This window comes from Seriola lalandi, unplaced genomic scaffold (assembly GCF_002814215.2).
Source record: "Seriola lalandi dorsalis isolate HSWRI2012SDOR001 ecotype SW California unplaced genomic scaffold, Sedor1 jcf7180002054966, whole genome shotgun sequence".
In the NCBI taxonomy this organism is placed as follows: domain Eukaryota; kingdom Metazoa; phylum Chordata; class Actinopteri; order Carangiformes; family Carangidae; genus Seriola; species Seriola lalandi.
This window is the reverse complement of record NW_019525517.1, coordinates 1,487,916-1,494,643: the sequence shown is the minus strand read 5'-3', so window position 1 is coordinate 1,494,643 and position 6,728 is coordinate 1,487,916.

Sequence of the window (6,728 nt, the reverse complement as noted above, 5' to 3'; positions counted from 1 at the left end):
GTCACCACAGCAAAGACACTTTTCCAGCATTATTACCCAGCATGCAACAGCGCCGGGCGTTCCTGGCCATCTCCATGTCATTACATGGGATAAAGCAGACGCCACCCTTGGCATGCACACACACATACACCAACTTTATGTGACTCGTCTAAACAATGAGATCATAGAATTTCATTCCCGCACCCCCTTTAATCCAACTGGCAATCTCTCTCTTCCTCTCTGTTCCTTATGATGCAGGCCTAATCTGACAGGGCAGACAACCCTAAAGCGTGGGAGGGGAGGGGATAGATGTAGGGACGGTGTGAGAAAGAGTAGAACTAGTCCGGATTGATTCAACAAGGGGGAACAAGAGAGCTGTATGTATGGAGAGATGATGAACGTGTGAGGGGGGAGGGAGACAGAAAGGTCAGGGAGGATAAATGGGTGGAGGGAGAGATGGATACTCACAAGCGATGGGTTGTAAGACGGAGGTGTGATGTGGGAGTTGATGATGGATTGGGGTAGAAGGAGACTGAAGGATGGAATGAATGAAAGAGATGGGCAAAAGGGCAGATGCAGAGAATTAAGGATTACATCACAACAGGAGGAGATGAGAGAAAGAAAGGGGACGAGAGGAGAAGTGAGAAGGCTCATGCTTTTAATATACATATATGTACACACACACACACACACACACACACACACACACACACACACACACACACACCACGCTCTTCAAGATCAAGTGGGGCTTTCACTTTGCGATTTTGGTAAATGGCTGGCAACGACAAGTTTAGTATAAACATGTTTACTGGTCCAAACCAGATTAGCAAACTTTGAAACTGATGTTGCTCCAAGATTGTATATATGTGCAATAAGATAATATCATCAGGATTAACAACCCGCTGTAATTGGTATATTTGTTCAGTGCTGTTTAAGAAGTGTAGAATCCAGGGACATAAGAAACAAATAAAAAATAATTAGCTCCAGCATCATTTTCCTTTGTATGGTTCCGGTGGTTTAATCTACTATATCAAACACATACCTGAGTGACTACAACTTTGCTTGTTCGCTTCCAACCATGGACCTGTGTTGCATTTTATTCTATCTCCCCTTCTTTCCTGTCACCTGTTAACTGTTCAATATATAACGGCAGCAATGTCAAATAAATAAATTCTTAAATTCTTTGTCTCTGTATAAAATCTGATCCACTTTACCTGACATGGATCAAGTAGGATGAAGTATTTTCAAAAACCTTCAGTTTGTTTCGCAATGTCAATAATACAATGAATACCAACAGGGACGGACAATGTCAAGGCAGCAAAGTGGATTTAGATAACTCACTCCACATCTCAAGACAAACACAAAAACTTGCAGTTCGCCCAAGGAAGATGAACCAAAAGAGCGAAAAGAAATTAAAAAAAGAGAGAGAGAAGAAAAGCAACTAATCTTGCTAATCTTGCTAATATTCATAATATGCTAATATTTGAGGTTTTCATTACAGCCTGATGTTTGACTTTCAATGACTTTCAGATTTAGTTTTTAATGAAAATGAAGCAATCGCTGATGCATTTTGGTACTATAGTTACACTAATGTTTTCTCTCTATATATGTATTTTCAAAAACATACAAAGGCCTACTGAGCTTCCAAGGCCTTTTTGGTTTTCCTCATGATACTTTGCTCCAACTTTTCCACAGGCCCCTGAGAATCCTATTTCTATATTACAAGTTTGTCTAACGTTCTCCGAGAGCAGGTGAGTTTTTATCTACCTGGCATACCTGATATACCTGGCAGCAAAGAGACTCTTTCTGACGCATTAAACCTGCTGACTGCTCCATGTGGGTTTAAAAAAATAATACATTTGGCTCAGGTCTGCTTTGTTTCTGCCTCTCTGCTTCCCCTGCTTTTCCTCATGCCTCCCGCTGTCAGCTTACTAAACGTCCCTCCTCAATAACCAAGCTTGTCGCAGACACTTAGGAGATAAGGAAGAGTGGGAAACGACGGGAGCTATTTGTCACTTCACAGCATAGCAGCAAGCTGCTGGCTGCCCCAGACCCTTCAGCTTTTTGAGGGGGGCGCTTTCATGCAGGCAACCCCAAGTAAACACACAAAGAGGCATCTACCAAGCAAACAATCACATGTTCCTCTGGAGTATAAATTCACTGGCTGGTTGCATGCAATGCGCGTGTTCCCATCCTGCCTGCTGTACACACAAATCAAAATGCAAAGATGGAGACCTAGACGTAGACTAACCAAATTGATCAAATGCTATTAGCTATTCTTCCAGCCCACTGTGACATTTAATTACACACACATGCACGCACTCACTAAGCTTCAATGCTGAGGAGAGAGGTGTTTTTTTTTGTTTTTTTGTGAGCCACGTCTCTTGAGGCGACCGGCAATATTTGGCAGACGCTCCCAAACACACATAGAAAAAAGCATGCACAATAATATAGTAGATATCTGTGGCAGAATATAAAACCCCATGACAACCAAAAGATTTATCAAATGGAAATGAAGAAATATGAAAATACAATTTCAGCAACATATTTCAGGAATTAAAAATAGTTTATTTGTTAAAAACTACTGCTCTTTGAACGCAGTGTGATTGCCAGGCTAAGGACTGATAATGTGTGACGACAAAGAGGCCCAAGGGAGGGGCTCTTGTTTGGGCAACATTCCCAGCGTTGCTGAACATAAATTTGCAGTGCTCCCAGTGATGAGAGAAAAAAAGTGAGAGTCAGAGTAATGGTGGAAGCGTTCTGGGCAAGAGTGGAAGTAATAAATAACAGTTTTTCCTGGAACAGAAGCTGAGAGGCTGCATTGTGGTATTGTTTGTGTTGCACTTTTAAAGCTATTTTACTTGCTGAAGTGTGTTTGGGCTGGGCTGTTACATTGTGACAGTCAAATGATGGGAACTTTCCACAGGGATTATATCTGAAACTGGCAAATTCTAAAATGCATCAGACATGTACGGGCATGTGGAGGTGGTGATAACAAATGTAAATATTTGTTGAAAGCATGGTTTTGATTTGCCAATGGATAGATTCTGATAGCATGTAGCTTATACTGTTTCACACCACTAATGCTCACCAGTAAAGAGCCATTCTTCTGCTATTTTTGGCTCATAACCTCTGCCAAGCAGAGAGGTCGCTCTCAATGTCAAATCTCTGTGGCTAAATTCAACATATCCTGCAGCTGATTAACAGTAAAATCTGTCCCATGGCTCTCCATGCTTAATGCCCTATGGTTAGATTTTCACTGTATTTTGGTGTATATCATATAAGTGAGTTTTATGAAGCACCTGTAAATGTGTTTAGACAAGGAACTGACGCCTCTGAGTAGTTACAAAGTGAATCAGCAGCAGGAATTGCTGAGAGAAATGGGAGTGGATCAGAAAATAGTGAAGCATATTTAAATAAGATGAAGAGTGGGGACATTTATGTAAGAAGACAAGAAACAAATTTTGTGCAAACTTGAGGAGAGGAATCTGTGGAAATCTCACAAATTCATTTTGATTCCTGATTCAAAATCAATTTCTAAATCAAATAAACAGAAAAGGCGGCACTATTCTCAGGCTCCAGTGTACAGGGACCCAAACCATTCACTCATGTCATTAGTCCAATGAACTGCAATATGAAAGGTTAAGGTCACTGACAAACAGAAAGAACTACATAGACTTTTTCTTTTGAAGTTAAAGTTAAATTCTACCTGTAAAGTGGGGCATGTTACAGCCACAGGTCAAAGAAGCAGATATAAGTGAGAGGAAATAAAACTTTACTAAGCTGTTTATGATGAGCAGCTGAACAAAAAAACATGATATGTGAAGACGCCCGGTTCAGGAGTATAAATCTGTGATTTAACAGAGGACATGACTGGTTGTGGCTCCTGGCTTGTGTGTTTTCTTTTTACTGAGAGGTGACTCCTCTCACCATTTAGCCCTTAGCATCTGGACTCAATGAGGGGCCATGATATAAATATACTTATGCGTACTCTTTAGATCCATTACATCTACTGTACAGAGTAAAAGGATTCATCTAGCTGAGTTTATAGTAAGAAATTAAGCTTTTGTTCTGAATTAATGGTCTTGACAACCTCAATTTTGGCTTAAGTACGGCATATTTCACACACAGTACAAGCACAGTGAAATGGAAAAGTGGTAGTAATATTTCATTTTGCTGTGAAGTTTTCAGTAAATCATATTGCCTGTTCATAAATACTAATTTTGAGAACTGGGTGTAAAAGGCCTTAAATAATGAACATGATTACTGCTGGCATGCTGATGCTGAATTTGTGTGGTGGTGTGAATGCTAATTGCAATGAAAAATCAAGTGAAAATATAATTTTTCATCATATTCCTGAAATAAAGCTGAAGCTTCTGATCAAATTTCAGAGCAAAAAAAAAAAATTCACTCAGTTGAGCATCAAACAAAATAATGTAACAAACAAGTACTATGTGACAAATAACTTGTTAATCCAGATCTCATCCATCTGTTATAGTCATTTAACATGCAAGGCAACGCAACCTACAACATATGCAACTAAGTGGCATATGGGTTTTAAATCTCACACTTCCTACGGTACACATGTAGAGATAAACATCATGTGATAACCCTGCTGACGTTCTTTAACTGGCGGGGTCGCTGCTACATCTGCATTTAGTCATTAAAGGATTGTGGATTTACACATTAGCTCATCTGACATTTATGAAAGATCTCTGACTGTTTGGAAACAGACAACAGATTTGCACTGCAAATCCCTACTCCATGCAACATGCGGTTACACATCTGAGCCACACGTCCAGATACACACAGACACACACATACACACACACACACACACACACACACACACTAAATCTAACTATGGATATCATGTTGTCATGAGTGATAAATGGTATTCCCAGTGAGATTATCATCCGCTGCTTCCATTAGGTAATAATGAGATTCTGCAACTCCAGTGAAAATAACCATCCGAGAACAACACGCAAACATCCTGCTGATGTGTTGTCAATACCTGCCAGACAAAAACACACATATGCAGGATTTTTCAGTTATTGATGGCTCTACCTAGCTGGTTATTGCAATGTTCAGCTTTTTTTCTGTCTTATTAGAAGTCCAGCAGACATATACACATATCAGCACAATTACAGCAGTCTATACAGTACATTAAATAGACTTTGGTGCATGGCAGACTTTTGCTTTAACTCTAATATTGTATTACACCCTAATTAACACCAAACCCTAATATGAACTATATTTTATTGCTTTCACCCCTGTTAGAACATTATTTAGACTATTAAGGAAAATTAATGTGACATCAGTGACAATGTAGTTTACTAATTCCAGGAAATTTTACAAATTTCATCACCCTTTTGACAATTTTTTTATCATTATGAGCAGTGACATACAAATCCACCTTGACAACACACACCAACATATACAGCATGACTTTGGTAGGTCAGCAGTTTGCTAAATGTTTCCAATGCATACAGTTAACCAGTCATAGTGTCAGCTACATGCGGATGCAAACAGCAGCAGGTAGTTTTTCAGACATTTGCTATCAGATCAAAAGTAGCAGGTGACATCCCATTTCTGATTGCAGACTGATTTGCCACCCTGTAGTGTACTTTTTAGGGGACTGATAAAATAAAACTCAAAATGTATTTGGAATATTTAAGACTTGTCTGTGTTTTCTACATTTCCTTCTAAAGACGTTGGCTCTGAATTGGAAGAGCAGAGTGGGTGATCCTATGGTGTTTTTCGTGACGCATCCCAAATCATTTCTGCTAGCTTTCTGCAGCCAACAGCAATTTACATGAATTTCCATCTGACGGGCAGAAGAAGAAGAAGAACAGGAGGAGGAGGAGGAGGAGGAGGACTAGACTTTGAGCACCTGCCAACACACTAATCGGCCTATGACCGAATTGGCCTCAAGGCCCGTCCAGCCTGACCTGACCAGTCCAAGCAACATCCTGCAGTGCAGCAGGGCACAGAGGTGGAGCAGCTGCAGATTATAAGGAAGAGCACTTTCAGTAGAGATGCAACCTTTCTGTATTTTTTTTGTTTTGGCCTTTAACAAAGTAACCAATGTGTCTTATTCCCTTCATATAAAAAATCTACAGTGTCTACACAAAACCACCAAATGTCATCACATTCCATTCATACTCAAATTTCAATATAAATAGTTTGCCATACCTCAAAATCTAATTTCCCTGTTATGTCACTGAGAATGAAATTGGGTAAAAATGGAAAAAAAAGAGATTGCCTAAGGTGCACTTTCAAAAATGAAATGAACAACTCCTCTCATTTGCATTGATTATTTTCAGGCTTTACACCTTTACATATTCACAGGTCAGAGCCGCATTTACAAGAGCAAAAGAAAATCATATTCTTGTTGTCATTTCTTATTTTCCATAATACGGGACACAGCCACAGATTTTTGGTAAGCCTTCTACAGTGCAACAAAAATGAAAAAAAAGGACAGCAGGTTCACTTGATTTTACTTGTCTCACTCTTTCTGCCGCTGCTGACTCAACATTCAAATATTTGGAATATCGGTGGTTTTAAAAACCAAGAACAGCAGGTGGAAAGATTGAAAGAAAATCAGTCCATGCCTGCCTGCATGCCTGTCTGTCTGTCTGACTGACACAGCAGAGCTGAGTCTGAATCTGAAACAAATTTCATTTGTCTGCTTTCTGGGCCACATGTTTCCTGGCCAATGACCTATCACCTCGTTGCTGTAATCC